The following is a 16,102-nucleotide window of genomic DNA, read 5'->3' on the forward strand; positions in this document are numbered from 1 at the left end:
GCAGAGCTTCCTGGTTGTACGCAGTGTTCTGGTACTGAAACGGGTGCTGAAGCAAGTCCGCTAGGAGTGTTGAAAAGCTTACTACCTTGAAACTAAAGCAGAACAACGATGAAGGCCTCATGGAGCTGCTGCACGCCTCTCGTTTTGCAAGGATAATCAGGGCCTTACTTCGAAGCTTGGGCTCACGTTGACTTTCACTTTAGGTATAGCGCAGAGCAGGGTGAGCTTCCAACAAGGAACTGGAAACCCAAGGTTTCTTAGGAGAAAACTCATTTTCTTCTCAGAACCATGCCGGCAGTGAGGAAAACCCCGGCAACAACAATGCTTTTCAGGTAGCTTCGGGGCCGCATGAACGGAGCTTTCATAATGGGAAAAGAAGCCTTATGCCATCAGTCTCCAATTTCTAGGTTGACACGCAGCATACACGCAGGACCAGAGCTTACTGTCTCTACGCAGTGTTCTGGTACTGAAACGGTTGCTTAAGCAAAGTCCATAGGAGTCTTGGAAAGCTTACTACCGTGAAACTAAAGCAGAACTGCGATGAAGGCCTCATGGAGCTGCTGCACGCCTCCCGTTTTGCCAGCATAATCAGGGCCTTACTTCGAGGCTAGTGCTCACATTGACTTTCACGTTTGGTATAGAGCAGAGCAGGGTGAGCTTCCAACTAGGAACTGGAAGCACAAGGTTTCTTTCGAGAAAACTCATTTTCTTCTATGTGCCATGCCGGCTGTAAGTAAAAGCACGGTAACAACAGTGCTTTTCAGGGAGCTTCGGGGCCGCATCAACGGAGCTTTCATAATGGGAAAACTAGCCTTGTGCCATCAGTGTCTAATTTCTAGGTTGACACGCAGCATACACGCAGGAGCAGAGCTTCCTGGTTCTACGCAGTGTTCTGGTACTGAAACGGGTGCTGAAGCAAGTCCTCTAGGAGTGTTGAAAAGCTTACTACCTTGAAACTAAAGCAGAACAACGATGAAGGCCTCATGGAGCTGCTGCACGCCTCTCGTTTTGCAAGGATAATCAGGGCCTTACTTCGAAGCTTGGGCTCACGTTGACTTTCACTTTAGGTATAGCGCAGAGCAGGGTGAGCTTCCAACAAGGAACTGGAAACCCAAGGTTTCTTAGGAGAAAACTCATTTTCTTCTCAGAACCATGCCGGCAGTGAGGAAAACCCCAGCAACAACAATGCTTTTCAGGTAGCTTCGAGGCCGCATGAACGGAGCTTTCATAATGGGAAAAGAAGCCTTATGCCATCAGTCTCCAATTTCTAGGTTGACACGCAGCATACACGCAGGACCAGAGCTTACTGTCTCTACGCAGTGTTCTGATACCGAAACGGTTGCTTCAGCAAAGTCCCTAGGAACGTTGGAAAGCTTACTACCGTGAAACTAAAGCAGAACAGCGATGAAGGCCTCATGGAGCTGCTGCACGCCTCCCGTTTTGCCAGCATAATCAGGGCCTTACTTCGAGGCTAGTGCTCACATTGACTTTCACGTTTGGTATAGAGCAGAGCAGGGTGAGCTTCCAACTAGGAACTGGAAGCACAAGGTTTCTTTCGAGAAAACTCATTTTCTTCTATGAACCATGCCGGCTGTAAGTAAAAGCACGGTAACAACAGTGCTTTTCAGGGAGCTTCGGGGCCGCATCAACGGAGCTTTCATCATGGGAAAACTAGCCTTGTGCCATCAGTCTCTAATTTCTAGGTTGACACGCAGCATACACGCAGGAGCAGAGCTTCCTGGTTCTACGCAGTGTTCTGGTACTGAAACGGGTGCTGAAGCAAGGCCCCTAGGAGTGTTGAAAAGCTTACTACCTTGAAACTAAAGCAGAACAACGATGAAGGCCTCATGGAGCTGCTGCACGCCTCTCGTTTTGCAAGGATAATCAGGGCCTTACTTCGAAGCTTGGGCTCACGTTGACTTTGATTTTAGGTATAGCGCAGAGCAGGGTGAGCTTCCAACAAGGAACTGGAAACCCATGGTTTCTTAGGAGAAAACTCATTTTCTTCTCAGAACCATGCCGGCAGTGAGGAAAACCCCGGCAACAACAATGCTTTTCAGGTAGCTTCGAGGCCGCATGAACGGAGCTTTCATAATGGGAAAAGAAGCCTTATGCCATCAGTCTCCAATTTCTAGGTTGACACGCAGCATACACGCAGGACCAGAGCTTACTGTCTCTACGCAGTGTTCTGGTACCGAAACGGTTGCCTAAGCAAAGTCCCTAGGAGTCTTGGAAAGCTTACTACCGTGAAACTAAAGCAGAACAGCGATGAAGGCCTCATGGAGCTGCTGCACGCCTCCCGTTTTGCCAGGATAATCAGCGCCTTACTTCGAGGCTAGTGCTCACATTGACTTTCACGTTTGGTATAGAGCAGAGCAGGGTGAGCTTCCAACTAGGAACTGGAAGCACAAGGTTTCTTTCGAGAAAACTCATTTTCTTCTATGAACCATGCCGGCTGTAAGTAAAAGCACGGTAACAACAGTGCTTTTCAGGGAGCTTCGGGGCCGCATCAACGGAGCTTTCATCATGGGAAAACTAGCCTTGTGCCATCAGTCTCTACTTTCTAGGTTGACACGCAGCATACACGCAGGAGCAGAGCTTCCTGGTTCTACGCAGTGTTCTGGTACTGAAACGGGTGCTGAAGCAAGGCCCCTAGGAGTGTTGAAAAGCTTACTACCTTGAAACTAAAGCAGAACAACGATGAAGGCCTCATGGAGCTGCTGCACGCCTCTCGTTTTGCAAGGATAATCAGGGCCTTACTTCGAAGCTTGGGCTCACGTTGACTTTCACTTTAGGTATAGCGCAGAGCAGGGTGAGCTTCCAACAAGGAACTGGAAACCCAAGGTTTCTTAGGAGAAAACTCATTTTCTTCTCAGAACCATGCCGGCAGTGAGGAAAACCCCGGCAACAACAATGCTTTTCAGGTAGCTTCGAGGCCGCATGAACGGAGCTTTCATAATGGGAAAAGTAGCCTTATGCCATCAGTCTCCAATTTCTAGGTTGACACGCAGCATACACGCAGGACCAGAGCTTACTGTCTCTACGCAGTGTTCTGGTACCGAAACGGTTGCCTAAGCAAAGTCCCTAGGAACGTTGGAAAGCTTACTACCGTGAAACTAAAGCAGAACAGCGATGAAGGCCTCATGGAGCTGCTGCATGCCTCCCGTTTTGCCAGCATAATCAGGGCCTTACTTCGAGGCTAGTGCTCACATTGACTTTCACGTTTGGTATAGAGCAGAGCAGGGTGAGCTTCCAACTAGGAACTGGAAGCACAAGGTTTCTTTCGAGAAAACTCATTTTCTTCTATGTGCCATGCCGGCTGTAAGTAAAAGCACGGTAACAACAGTGTTTTGCAGGAAGCTTCGAGGCAGCATGAATGGAGCTTTCAAAACGGAAAAACAATTCTTGTGCCATCAGTCTCTAATTTCTAGGTTGACACGCAGCATACACGCAGGAGCAGAGCTTCCTGGTTCTACGCAGTTTTCTGGTACTGAAACGGGTGCTGAAGCAAGTCCGCTAGGAGTGTTGAAAAGCTTACTACCTTGAAACTAAAGCAGAACAACGATGAAGGCCTCATGGAGCTGCTGCACGCCTCTCGTTTTGCAAGGATAATCAGGGCCTTACTTCGAAGCTTGGGCTCACGTTGACTTTCACTTTAGGTATAGCGCAGAGCAGGGTGAGCTTCCAACAAGGAACTGGAAACCCAAGGTTTCTTAGGAGAAAACTCATTTTCTTCTCAGAACCATGCCGGTAGTGAGGAAAACCCCGGCAACAACAATGCTTTTCAGGTAGCTTCGAGGCCGCATGAAAGGAGCTTTCATAATGGGAAAAGAAGCCTTATGCCATCAGTCTCCAATTTCTAGGTTGACACGCAGCATACACGCAGGACCAGAGCTTACTGTCTCTACGCAGTGTTCTGGTACCGAAACGGTTGCTTAAGCAAAGTCCCTAGGAGTCTTGGAAAGCTTACTACCGTGAAACTAAAGCAGAACAGCGATGAAGGCCTCATGGAGCTGCTGCACGCCTCCCGTTTTGCCAGCATAATCAGGGCCTTACTTCGAGGCTAGTGCTCACATTGACTTTCACGTTTGGTATAGAGCAGAGCAGGGTGAGCTTCCAACTAGGAACTGGAAGCACAAGGTTTCTTTCGAGAAAACTCATTTTCTTCTATGTGCCATGCCAGCTGTAAGTAAAAGCACGGTAACAACAGTGCTTTGCAGGAAGCTTCGGGGCCGCATCAACGGAGCTTTCATAATGGGAAAACTAGCCTTGTGCCATCAGTCTCTACTTTCTAGGTTGACACGCAGCATACACGCAGGAGCAGAGCTTCCTGGTTGTACGCAGTGTTCTGGTACTGAAACGGGTGCTGAAGCAAGTCCGCTAGGAGTGTTGAAAAGCTTACTACCTTGAAACTAAAGCAGAACAACGATGAAGGCCTCATGGAGCTGCTGCACGCCTCTCGTTTTGCAAGGATAATCAGGGCCTTACTTCGAAGCTTGGGCTCACGTTGACTTTCACTTTAGGTATAGCGCAGAGCAGGGTGAGCTTCCAACAAGGAACTGGAAACCCAAGGTTTCTTAGGAGAAAACTCATTTTCTTCTCAGAACCATGCCGGCAGTGAGGAAAACCCCGGCAACAACAATGCTTTTCAGGTAGCTTCGGGGCCGCATGAACGGAGCTTTCATAATGGGAAAAGAAGCCTTATGCCATCAGTCTCCAATTTCTAGGTTGACACGCAGCATACACGCAGGACCAGAGCTTACTGTCTCTACGCAGTGTTCTGGTACTGAAACGGTTGCTTAAGCAAAGTCCATAGGATTCTTGGAAAGCTTACTACCGTGAAACTAAAGCAGAACTGCGATGAAGGCCTCATGGAGCTGCTGCACGCCTCCCGTTTTGCCAGCATAATCAGGGCCTTACTTCGAGGCTAGTGCTCACATTGACTTTCACGTTTGGTATAGAGCAGAGCAGGGTGAGCTTCCAACTAGGAACTGGAAGCACAAGGTTTCTTTCGAGAAAACTCATTTTCTTCTATGTGCCATGCCGGCTGTAAGTAAAAGCACGGTAACAACAGTGCTTTTCAGGGAGCTTCGGGGCCGCATCAACGGAGCTTTCATAATGGGAAAACTAGCCTTGTGCCATCAGTGTCTAATTTCTAGGTTGACACGCAGCATACACGCAGGAGCAGAGCTTCCTGGTTCTACGCAGTGTTCTGGTACTGAAACGGGTGCTGAAGCAAGTCCTCTAGGAGTGTTGAAAAGCTTACTACCTTGAAACTAAAGCAGAACAACGATGAAGGCCTCATGGAGCTGCTGCACGCCTCTCGTTTTGCAAGGATAATCAGGGCCTTACTTCGAAGCTTGGGCTCACGTTGACTTTCACTTTAGGTATAGCGCAGAGCAGGGTGAGCTTCCAACAAGGAACTGGAAACCCAAGGTTTCTTAGGAGAAAACTCATTTTCTTCTCAGAACCATGCCGGCAGTGAGGAAAACCCCAGCAACAACAATGCTTTTCAGGTAGCTTCGAGGCCGCATGAACGGAGCTTTCATAATGGGAAAAGAAGCCTTATGCCATCAGTCTCCAATTTCTAGGTTGACACGCAGCATACACGCAGGACCAGAGCTTACTGTCTCTACGCAGTGTTCTGATACCGAAACGGTTGCTTCAGCAAAGTCCCTAGGAACGTTGGAAAGCTTACTACCGTGAAACTAAAGCAGAACAGCGATGAAGGCCTCATGGAGCTGCTGCACGCCTCCCGTTTTGCCAGCATAATCAGGGCCTTACTTCGAGGCTAGTGCTCACATTGACTTTCACGTTTGGTATAGAGCAGAGCAGGGTGAGCTTCCAACTAGGAACTGGAAGCACAAGGTTTCTTTCGAGAAAACTCATTTTCTTCTATGAACCATGCCGGCTGTAAGTAAAAGCACGGTAACAACAGTGCTTTTCAGGGAGCTTCGGGGCCGCATCAACGGAGCTTTCATAATGGGAAAACTAGCCTTGTGCCATCAGTCTCTAATTTCTAGGTTGACACGCAGCATACACGCAGGAGCAGAGCTTCCTGGTTCTACGCAGTGTTCTGGTACTGAAACGGGTGCTGAAGCAAGGCCCCTAGGAGTGTTGAAAAGCTTACTACCTTGAAACTAAAGCAGAACAACGATGAAGGCCTCATGGAGCTGCTGCACGCCTCTCGTTTTGCAAGGATAATCAGGGCCTTACTTCGAAGCTTGGGCTCACGTTGACTTTGATTTTAGGTATAGCGCAGAGCAGGGTGAGCTTCCAACAAGGAACTGGAAACCCAAGGTTTCTTAGGAGAAAACTCATTTTCTTCTCAGAACCATGCCGGCAGTGAGGAAAACCCCGGCAACAACAATGCTTTTCAGGTAGCTTCGAGGCCGCATGAACGGAGCTTTCATAATGGGAAAAGAAGCCTTATGCCATCAGTCTCCAATTTCTAGGTTGACACGCAGCATACACGCAGGACCAGAGCTTACTGTCTCTACGCAGTGTTCTGGTACCGAAACGGTTGCCTAAGCAAAGTCCCTAGGAGTCTTGGAAAGCTTACTACCGTGAAACTAAAGCAGAACAGCGATGAAGGCCTCATGGAGCTGCTGCACGCCTCCCGTTTTGCCAGGATAATCAGCGCCTTACTTCGAGGCTAGTGCTCACATTGACTTTCACTTTTGGTATAGAGCAGAGCAGGGTGAGCTTCCAACTAGGAACTGGAAGCACAAGGTTTCTTTCGAGAAAACTCATTTTCTTCTATGAACCATGCCGGCTGTAAGTAAAAGCACGGTAACAACAGTGCTTTTCAGGGAGCTTCGGGGCCGCATCAACGGAGCTTTCATCATGGGAAAACTAGCCTTGTGCCATCAGTCTCTACTTTCTAGGTTGACACGCAGCATACACGCAGGAGCAGAGCTTCCTGGTTCTACGCAGTGTTCTGGTACTGAAACGGGTGCTGAAGCAAGGCCCCTAGGAGTGTTGAAAAGCTTACTACCTTGAAACTAAAGCAGAACAACGATGAAGGCCTCATGGAGCTGCTGCACGCCTCTCGTTTTGCAAGGATAATCAGGGCCTTACTTCGAAGCTTGGGCTCACGTTGACTTTCACTTTAGGTATAGCGCAGAGCAGGGTGAGCTTCCAACAAGGAACTGGAAACCCAAGGTTTCTTAGGAGAAAACTCATTTTCTTCTCAGAACCATGCCGGCAGTGAGGAAAACCCCGGCAACAACAATGCTTTTCAGGTAGCTTCGAGGCCGCATGAACGGAGCTTTCATAATGGGAAAAGAAGCCTTATGCCATCAGTCTCCAATTTCTAGGTTGACACGCAGCATACACGCAGGACCAGAGCTTACTGTCTCTACGCAGTGTTCTGGTACCGAAACGGTTGCCTAAGCAAAGTCCCTAGGAACGTTGGAAAGCTTACTACCGTGAAACTAAAGCAGAACAGCGATGAAGGCCTCATGGAGCTGCTGCATGCCTCCCGTTTTGCCAGCATAATCAGGGCCTTACTTCGAGGCTAGTGCTCACATTGACTTTCACGTTTGGTATAGAGCAGAGCAGGGTGAGCTTCCAACTAGGAACTGGAAGCACAAGGTTTCTTTCGAGAAAACTCATTTTCTTCTATGTGCCATGCCGGCTGTAAGTAAAAGCACGGTAACAACAGTGTTTTGCAGGAAGCTTCGAGGCAGCATGAATGGAGCTTTCAAAACGGAAAAACAATTCTTGTGCCATCAGTCTCTAATTTCTAGGTTGACACGCAGCATACACGCAGGAGCAGAGCTTCCTGGTTCTACGCAGTTTTCTGGTACTGAAACGGGTGCTGAAGCAAGTCCGCTAGGAGTGTTGAAAAGCTTACTACCTTGAAACTAAAGCAGAACAACGATGAAGGCCTCATGGAGCTGCTGCACGCCTCTCGTTTTGCAAGGATAATCAGGGCCTTACTTCGAAGCTTGGGCTCACGTTGACTTTCACTTTAGGTATAGCGCAGAGCAGGGTGAGCTTCCAACAAGGAACTGGAAACCCAAGGTTTCTTAGGAGAAAACTCATTTTCTTCTCAGAACCATGCCGGTAGTGAGGAAAACCCCGGCAACAACAATGCTTTTCAGGTAGCTTCGAGGCCGCATGAAAGGAGCTTTCATAATGGGAAAAGAAGCCTTATGCCATCAGTCTCCAATTTCTAGGTTGACACGCAGCATACACCCAGGACCAGAGCTTACTGTCTCTACGCAGTGTTCTGGTACCGAAACGGTTGCTTAAGCAAAGTCCCTAGGAGTCTTGGAAAGCTTACTACCGTGAAACTAAAGCAGAACAGCGATGAAGGCCTCATGGAGCTGCTGCACGCCTCCCGTTTTGCCAGCATAATCAGGGCCTTACTTCGAGGCTAGTGCTCACATTGACTTTCACGTTTGGTATAGAGCAGAGCAGGGTGAGCTTCCAACTAGGAACTGGAAGCACAAGGTTTCTTTCGAGAAAACTCATTTTCTTCTATGTGCCATGCCAGCTGTAAGTAAAAGCACGGTAACAACAGTGCTTTGCAGGAAGCTTCGGGGCCGCATCAACGGAGCTTTCATAATGGGAAAACTAGCCTTGTGCCATCAGTCTCTACTTTCTAGGTTGACACGCAGCATACACGCAGGAGCAGAGCTTCCTGGTTGTACGCAGTGTTCTGGTACTGAAACGGGTGCTGAAGCAAGTCCGCTAGGAGTGTTGAAAAGCTTACTACCTTGAAACTAAAGCAGAACAACGATGAAGGCCTCATGGAGCTGCTGCACGCCTCTCGTTTTGCAAGGATAATCAGGGCCTTACTTCGAAGCTTGGGCTCACGTTGACTTTCACTTTAGGTATAGCGCAGAGCAGGGTGAGCTTCCAACAAGGAACTGGAAACCCAAGGTTTCTTAGGAGAAAACTCATTTTCTTCTCAGAACCATGCCGGCAGTGAGGAAAACCCCGGCAACAACAATGCTTTTCAGGTAGCTTCGGGGCCGCATGAACGGAGCTTTCATAATGGGAAAAGAAGCCTTATGCCATCAGTCTCCAATTTCTAGGTTGACACGCAGCATACACGCAGGACCAGAGCTTACTGTCTCTACGCAGTGTTCTGGTACTGAAACGGTTGCTTAAGCAAAGTCCATAGGAGTCTTGGAAAGCTTACTACCGTGAAACTAAAGCAGAACTGCGATGAAGGCCTCATGGAGCTGCTGCACGCCTCCCGTTTTGCCAGCATAATCAGGGCCTTACTTCGAGGCTAGTGCTCACATTGACTTTCACGTTTGGTATAGAGCAGAGCAGGGTGAGCTTCCAACTAGGAACTGGAAGCACAAGGTTTCTTTCGAGAAAACTCATTTTCTTCTATGAACCATGCCGGCTGTAAGTAAAAGCACGGTAACAACAGTGCTTTTCAGGGAGCTTCGGGGCCGCATCAACGGAGCTTTCATAATGGGAAAACTAGCCTTGTGCCATCAGTCTCTAATTTCTAGGTTGACACGCAGCATACACGCAGGAGCAGAGCTTCCTGGTTCTACGCAGTGTTCTGGTACTGAAACGGGTGCTGAAGCAAGTCCTCTAGGAGTGTTGAAAAGCTTACTACCTTGAAACTAAAGCAGAACAACGATGAAGGCCTCATGGAGCTGCTGCACGCCTCTCGTTTTGCAAGGATAATCAGGGCCTTACTTCGAAGCTTGGGCTCACGTTGACTTTCACTTTAGGTATAGCGCAGAGCAGGGTGAGCTTCCAACAAGGAACTGGAAACCCAAGGTTTCTTAGGAGAAAACTCATTTTCTTCTCAGAACCATGCCGGCAGTGAGGAAAACCCCGGCAACAACAGTGCTTTTCAGGTAGCTTCGAGGCCGCATGAACGGAGCTTTCATAATGGGAAAAGAAGCCTTATGCCATCAGTCTCCAATTTCTAGGTTGACACGCAGCATACACGCAGGACCAGAGCTTACTGTCTCTACGAAGTGTTCTGATACCGAAACGGTTGCTTCAGCAAAGTCCCTAGGAACGTTGGAAAGCTTACTACCGTGAAACTAAAGCAGAACAGCGATGAAGGCCTCATGGAGCTGCTGCACGCCTCCCGTTTTGCCAGCATAATCAGGGCCTTACTTCGAGGCTAGTGCTCACATTGACTTTCACGTTTGGTATAGAGCAGAGCAGGGTGAGCTTCCAACTAGGAACTGGAAGCACAAGGTTTCTTTCGAGAAAACTCATTTTCTTCTATGAACCATGCCGGCTGTAAGTAAAAGCACGGTAACAACAGTGCTTTTCAGGGAGCTTCGGGGCCGCATCAACGGAGCTTTCATCATGGGAAAACTAGCCTTGTGCCATCAGTCTCTAATTTCTAGGTTGACACGCAGCATACACGCAGGAGCAGAGCTTCCTGGTTCTACGCAGTGTTCTGGTACTGAAACGGGTGCTGAAGCAAGGCCCCTAGGAGTGTTGAAAAGCTTACTACCTTGAAACTAAAGCAGAACAACGATGAAGGCCTCATGGAGCTGCTGCACGCCTCTCGTTTCGCAAGGATAATCAGGGCCTTACTTCGAAGCTTGGGCTCACGTTGACTTTCACTTTAGGTATAGCGCAGAGCAGGGTGAGCTTCCAACAAGGAACTGGAAACCCAAGGTTTCTTAGGAGAAAACTCATTTTCTTCTCAGAACCATGCCGGCAGTGAGGAAAACCCCGGCAACAACAATGCTTTTCAGGTAGCTTCGAGGCCGCATGAACGGAGCTTTCATAATGGGAAAAGAAGCCTTATGCCATCAGTCTCCAATTTCTAGGTTGACACGCAGCATACACGCAGGACCAGAGCTTACTGTCTCTACGCAGTGTTCTGGTACCGAAACGGTTGCCTAAGCAAAGTCCCTAGGAGTCTTGGAAAGCTTACTACCGTGAAACTAAAGCAGAACAGCGATGAAGGCCTCATGGAGCTGCTGCACGCCTCCCGTTTTGCCAGCATAATCAGGGCCTTACTTCGAGGCTAGTGCTCACATTGACTTTCACGTTTGGTATAGAGCAGAGCAGGGTGAGCTTCCAACTAGGAACTGGAAGCACAAGGTTTCTTTCGAGAAAACTCATTTTCTTCTATGAACCATGCCGGCTGTAAGTAAAAGCACGGTAACAACAGTGCTTTTCAGGGAGCTTCGGGGCCGCATCAACGGAGCTTTCATCATGGGAAAACTAGCCTTGTGCCATCAGTCTCTAATTTCTAGGTTGACACGCAGCATACACGCAGGAGCAGAGCTTCCTGGTTCTACGCAGTGTTCTGGTACTGAAACGGGTGCTGAAGCAAGGCCCCTAGGAGTGTTGAAAAGCTTACTACCTTGAAACTAAAGCAGAACAACGATGAAGGCCTCATGGAGCTGCTGCACGCCTCTCGTTTCGCAAGGATAATCAGGGCCTTACTTCGAAGCTTGGGCTCACGTTGACTTTCACTTTAGGTATAGCGCAGAGCAGGGTGAGCTTCCAACAAGGAACTGGAAACCCAAGGTTTCTTAGGAGAAAACTCATTTTCTTCTCAGAACCATGCCGGCAGTGAGGAAAACCCCGGCAACAACAATGCTTTTCAGGTAGCTTCGAGGCCGCATGAACGGAGCTTTCATAATGGGAAAAGAAGCCTTATGCCATCAGTCTCCAATTTCTAGGTTGACACGCAGCATACACGCAGGACCAGAGCTTACTGTCTCTACGCAGTGTTCTGGTACCGAAACGGTTGCCTAAGCAAAGTCCCTAGGAACGTTGGAAAGCTTACTACCGTGAAACTAAAGCAGAACAGCGATGAAGGCCTCATGGAGCTGCTGCACGCCTCCCGTTTTGCCAGCATAATCTGGGCCTTACTTCGAGGCTAGTGCTCACATTGACTTTCACGTTTGGTATAGAGCAGAGCAGGGTGAGCTTCCAACTAGGAACTGGAAGCACAAGGTTTCTTTCGAGAAAACTCATTTTCTTCTATGAACCATGCCGGCTGTAAGTAAAAGCACGGTAACAACAGTGCTTTTCAGGGAGCTTCGGGGCCGCATCAACGGAGCTTTCATAATGGGAAAACTAGCCTTGTGCCATCAGTCTCTACTTTCTAGGTTGACACGCAGCATACACGCAGGAGCAGAGCTTCCTGGTTCTACGCAGTGTTCTGGTACTGAAACGGGTGCTGAAGCAAGGCCCCTAGGAGTGTTGAAAAGCTTACTACCTTGAAACTAAAGCAGAACAACGATGAAGGCCTCATGGAGCTGCTGCACGCCTCTCGTTTTGCAAGGATAATCAGGGCCTTACTTCGAAGCTTGGGCTCACGTTGACTTTCACTTTAGGTATAGCGCAGAGCAGGGTGAGCTTCCAACAAGGAACTGGAAACCCAAGGTTTCTTAGGAGAAAACTCATTTTCTTCTCAGAACCATGCCGGCAGTGAGGAAAACCCCGGCAACAACAATGCTTTTCAGGTAGCTTCGAGGCCGCATGAACGGAGCTTTCATAATGGGAAAAGAAGCTTTATGCCATCAGTCTCCAATTTCTAGGTTGACACGCAGCATACACGCAGGACCAGAGCTTACTGTCTCTACGCAGTGTTCTGGTACCGAAACGGTTGCCTAAGCAATGTCCCTAGGAACGTTGGAAAGCTTACTACCGTGAAACTAAAGCAGAACAGCGATGAAGGCCTCATGGAGCTGCTGCACGCCTCCCGTTTTGCCAGCATAATCAGGGCCTTACTTCGAGGCTAGTGCTCACATTGACTTTCACGTTTGGTATAGAGCAGAGCAGGGTGAGCTTCCAACTAGGAACTGGAAGCACAAGGTTTCTTTCGAGAAAACTCATTTTCTTCTATGTGCCATGCCGGCTGTAAGTAAAAGCACGGTAACAACAGTGTTTTGCAGGAAGCTTCGAGGCAGCATGAATGGAGCTTTCAAAACGGAAAAACAATTCTTGTGCCATCAGTCTCTAATTTCTAGGTTGACACGCAGCATACACGCAGGAGCAGAGCTTCCTGGTTCTACGCAGTGTTCTGGTACTGAAACGGGTGCTGAAGCAAGTCCGCTAGGAGTGTTGCAAAGCTTACTACCTTGAAACTAAAGCAGAACAACGATGAAGGCCTCATGGAGCTGCTGCACGCCTCTCGTTTTGCAAGGATAATCAGGGCCTTACTTCGAAGCTTGGGCTCACGTTGACTTTCACTTTAGGTATAGCGCAGAGCAGGGTGAGCTTCCAACAAGGAACTGGAAACCCAAGGTTTCTTAGGAGAAAACTCATTTTCTTCTCAGAACCATGCCGGCAGTGAGGAAAACCCCGGCAACAAAAATGCTTTTCAGGTAGCTTCGAGGCCGCATGAACGGAGCTTTCATAATGGGAAAAGAAGCCTTATGCCATCAGTCTCCAATTTCTAGGTTGACACGCAGCATACACGCAGGACCAGAGCTTACTGTCTCTACGCAGTGTTCTGGTACCGAAACGGTTGCCTAAGCAAAGTCCCTAGGAACGTTGGAAAGCTTACTACCGTGAAACTAAAGCAGAACAGCGATGAAGGCCTCAGGGAGCTGCTGCACGCCTCCCGTTTTGCCAGCATAATCAGGGCCTTACTTCGAGGCTAGTGCTCACATTGACTTTCACGTTTGGTATAGAGCAGAGCAGGGTGAGCTTCCAACTAGGAACTTGAAGCACAAGGTTTCTTTCGAGAAAACTTATTTTCTTCTATGTGCCATGCCGGCTGTAAGTAAAAGCACGGTAACAACAGTGCTTTGCAGGAAGCTTCGAGGCAGCATGAATGGAGCTTTCAAAATGGGAAAACAAGCCTTGTGCCATCAGTCTCTAATTTCTAGGTTGACACGCAGCATACACGCAGGAGCAGAGCTTCCTGGTTCTACGCAGTGTTCTGGTACTGAAACGGGTGCTGAAGCAAGTCCGCTAGGAGTGTTGAAAAGCTTACTACCTTGAAACTAAAGCAGAACAACGATGAAGGCCTCATGGAGCTGCTGCACGCCTCTCGTTTTGCAAGGATAATCAGGGCCTTACTTCGAAGCTTGGGCTCACGTTGACTTTCACTTTAGGTATAGCGCAGAGCAGGGTGAGCTTCCAACAAGGAACTGGAAACCCAAGGTTTCTTAGGAGAAAACTCATTTTCTTCTCAGAACCATGCCGGCAGTGAGGAAAACCCCGGCAACAACAATGCTTTTCAGGTAGCTTCGAGGCCGCATGAACGGAGCTTTCATAATGGGAAAAGAAGCCTTATGCCATCAGTCTCCAATTTCTAGGTTGACACGCAGCATACACGCAGGACCAGAGCTTACTGTCTCTACGCAGTGTTCTGGTACCGAAACGGTTGCTTAAGCAAAGTCCCTAGGAGTCTTGGAAAGCTTACTACCGTGAAACTAAAGCAGAACAGCGATGAAGGCCTCATGGAGCTGCTGCACGCCTCCCGTTTTGCCAGGATAATCAGGGCCTTACTTCGAGGCTAGTGCTCACATTGACTTTCACGTTTGGTATAGAGCAGAGCAGGGTGAGCTTCCAACTAGGAACTGGAAGCACAAGGTTTCTTTCGAGAAAACTCATTTTCTTCTATGAACCATGCCGGCTGTAAGTAAAAGCACGGTAACAACAGTGCTTTTCAGGGAGCTTCGGGGCCGCATCAACGGAGCTTTCATCATGGGAAAACTAGCCTTGTGCCATCAGTCTCTCCTTTCTAGGTTGACACGCAGCATACACGCAGGAGCAGAGCTTCCTGGTTCTACGCAGTGTTCTGGTACTGAAACGGGTGCTGAAGCAAGGCCCCTAGGAGTGTTGAAAAGCTTACTACCTTGAAACTAAAGCAGAACAACGATGAAGGCCTCATGGAGCTGCTGCACGCCTCTCGTTTTGCAAGGATAATCAGGGCCTTACTTCGAAGCTTGGGCTCACGTTGACTTTCACTTTAGGTATAGCGCAGAGCAGGGTGAGCTTCCAACAAGGAACTGGAAACCCAAGGTTTCTTAGGAGAAAACTCATTTTCTTCTCAGAACCATGCCGGCAGTGAGGAAAACCCCGGCAACAACAATGCTTTTCAGGTAGCTTCGAGGCCGCATGAACGGAGCTTTCATAATGGGAAAAGAAGCCTTATGCCATCAGTCTCCAATTTCTAGGTTGACACGCAGCATACACGCAGGACCAGAGCTTACTGTCTCTACGCAGTGTTCTGGTACCGAAACGGTTGCCTAAGCAAAGTCCCTAGGAACGTTGGAAAGCTTACTACCGTGAAACTAAAGCAGAACAGCGATGAAGGCCTCATGGAGCTGCTGCATGCCTCCCGTTTTGCCAGCATAATCAGGGCCTTACTTCGAGGCTAGTGCTCACATTGACTTTCACGTTTGGTATAGAGCAGAGCAGGGTGAGCTTCCAACTAGGAACTGGAAGCACAAGGTTTCTTTCGAGAAAACTCATTTTCTTCTATGTGCCATGCCGGCTGTAAGTAAAAGCACGGTAACAACAGTGTTTTGCAGGAAGCTTCGAGGCAGCATGAATGGAGCTTTCAAAACGGAAAAACAATTCTTGTGCCATCAGTCTCTAATTTCTAGGTTGACACGCAGCATACACGCAGGAGCAGAGCTTCCTGGTTCTACGCAGTGTTCTGGTACTGAAACGGGTGCTGAAGCAAGTCCGCTAGGAGTGTTGCAAAGCTTACTACCTTGAAACTAAAGCAGAACAACGATGAAGGCCTCATGGAGCTGCTGCACGCCTCTCGTTTTGCAAGGATAATCAGGGCCTTACTTCGAAGCTTGGGCTCACGTTGACTTTCACTTTAGGTATAGCGCAGAGCAGGGTGAGCTTCCAACAAGGAACTGGAAACCCAAGGTTTCTTAGGAGAAAACTCATTTTCTTCTCAGAACCATGCCGGCAGTGAGGAAAACCCCGGCAACAACAATGCTTTTCAGGTAGCTTCGAGGCCGCATGAAAGGAGCTTTCATAATGGGAAAAGAAGCCTTATGCCATCAGTCTCCAATTTCTAGGTTGACACGCAGCATACACGCAGGACCAGAGCTTACTGTCTCTACGCAGTGTTCTGGTACCGAAACGGTTGCTTAAGCAAAGTCCCTAGGAACGTTGGAAAGCTTACTACCGTGAAACTAAAGCAGAACAGCGATGAAGGCCT

This window comes from Eubalaena glacialis, chromosome 16 (genome assembly GCF_028564815.1).
Source record: "Eubalaena glacialis isolate mEubGla1 chromosome 16, mEubGla1.1.hap2.+ XY, whole genome shotgun sequence".
NCBI lineage: Eukaryota > Metazoa > Chordata > Mammalia > Artiodactyla > Balaenidae > Eubalaena > Eubalaena glacialis.